Source organism: Lynx rufus, unplaced genomic scaffold (assembly GCF_022079265.1).
Source record: "Lynx rufus isolate CCGP_SWC_20201006 ecotype Redwood Valley unplaced genomic scaffold, mLynRuf1.p SCAF_7, whole genome shotgun sequence".
In the NCBI taxonomy this organism is placed as follows: domain Eukaryota; kingdom Metazoa; phylum Chordata; class Mammalia; order Carnivora; family Felidae; genus Lynx; species Lynx rufus.
The window spans coordinates 19,945,659-19,948,072 of NW_025814889.1; positions in this window are offsets into that span (position 1 = coordinate 19,945,659).

Genomic DNA, 2,414 nt, shown 5'->3' on the forward strand with positions numbered 1-2,414 from the left:
TTACATTCTGGCTCTTAAGCGCCACAGTAAAGTAAGACTGACAATAAGTGATCGGAGGCTTGTGTGTTTAATTCGCCAAGAATGTTAAGCTTCCTAAGATTCACCCTATGGGGCCATGTTGGACCTTGGCACTGTTACTGTATAATTTCAAGAGATAAATATACATATTATAGATTTTTAAAAATCTAAGATGCAATAGGCAAACAGTTTATTAATTGAAGGAATAAAAAAAATGAATTTGTCAACCTCATTCTCTCTGGGACACAATGCAGTTAATTAACATATTCTTGGGCTTGTTTCTGGATTTGCTAAGCAGTGGCTCCTTTCAGAGAGGAAAACATTTAAATCTTAAAAAGTTCTCTTCTTTGGCCCAAATAGTATTTAGCCACTCAGTTTATTTTCTTCTTCTTTTTTAAGTCCAAGATTTGTTTCATTTCCTTCAAGGTCTCTTCCAGTGCAAAAACTGATTTTCCTCTTTTCTATGTCCAGAATCTTTTCACCTACATAATGTTATCGTCTCCTATAAACAGACACCTAAATAGGTCACTTGAATCACACTTTAATTATAACAGAAATGCATCTCTTCAGTATCACTAAAAAAAATGGGAATATGGACCTCACCCTTCTTATATATTATATTGATGATACTCGGAAAAGTCAGGCACTTAACACCCTTAGATATCGTTGCATCATGGAAAAAAAATAGTCCAACTCTGAAATGTTACTGAGGTTTATGCAATGCTTAGAAAATCTAAAGTCATCTTTTAGATACGATTTTTCTACTGGTAAGTACAAGGTGTTTTATCCAAAAATGTAAATCCAACCAACATATATCAATTTTATAACAGAAGGAGTAGTTCTGAAGCCAAACACAAGATTAACCAAGCCAAACCCTTTACAGTAAATATTAGGCCTTGATTCTTAAAAATATTTTAAAATTTAGATTACATACAATTTAAATTTCAGGATGACCTACCTAACTTTTCAACAGTTAAGTGTATCTCACAATGATATTAATTGTGATTGATTCTAAGTTGCAGTCTGTTTTGTAAGAAAATGATGACTCTTACATGAAAAGGTGGTTAACGTTTGAGTGCTACTTAAATAAAATATAAATTCTAAACTACCTGGTAAATAAAAACTCTTCACCAATATGAATTTCAACAATCAAAAATCCTTAAAGAGACCAATTTATCTGAACATTTCTGTTTATCATTACTTAGAAATTTTAGTTCAGTTGTACATACAAAATAAAGTCTTGCTTTACTCTGAAGAATAAAGTTCAGATTGCAATTCGCTTTTAAACACTAGCATTGTACATAAAAGGAATATTTATTGTGGGCCTACTACGTGCAAGAGACTTGCTAGGTGGTATGGTGAATAAAAAAAAAAATCACCTAGTAAGATCAACATGCTTCATTAAATGGAATTTCCCAAAAGCCATTAACAGAATATCAATTGAAAATGGAATTGAAATGAATACCTTTTAATGAAATTTCTAATAGTACTCCATAATATAGGTGCCATGTGTGTGTTTGTATGGAGTATAAAGATACAATACTCACTTATTGTGAGACAAATAAAACTAGTTTCAGAAGTATCTCAATATGTTTATCATACTAGTGTAAATATACAGTTCATAATAAACTCTTAATTTAAAAGGTAGGAAACCTTTTACAAATGAGCAAGGAAAAATGTTACTCAGGGATTCCTTTATGTAAAAGAGGACATATCTGAAAATTTGTACAGATCATAAGAAATTGCCTTTTTGCATTCTCCAAATACTTTATTTAGAAATAAGGGTATAGTTTCTGATGAGGTTAAGTAGATGAATGAAATCTAATAATTGCTTTTGTTTTAAAACCATAGTATCAATTGCTTTTGTTTTAAAACCTTCGTATCAGAGCCAATACAGAATTTTAAACACTTTACGGAAGTTAAGAATCTGAGTTAAGAAAAATGCATCTACTGTTAACATTATAGAAATATATGTCATTTTCCATATATTATAGAGATATACATCAACAATGGATATAGTAGACTAAATATGTGCACAAACAAGAGAAATAAAACTTCAATTTAAAAAGGAGATGAATATAAGCAATACTAACCCATGAACCAAATTTGGTTTTAACTATTTCTTTCATAGTATCCACTTACGTAAATGATTATGGAAAAGGAAATCCAAAAATTTGGTCCCTAGGTTGAGGAATAAAGAAAATTATAAGAAGATATATTACCCATAGAGAAAAAAAAAATACAGTTTCCCATTATAGTAGGGTTAGAGGTTACATCATAAAATACTTTACTTGAGTTTTTTGTGGTTTGCCTCAGATGATTAGTTCAGAGAAATAGATGAGCCAGTACTGACTTAGCTGCTGTTATGTGAAGAAGAATACTGGAGACAACAGGCT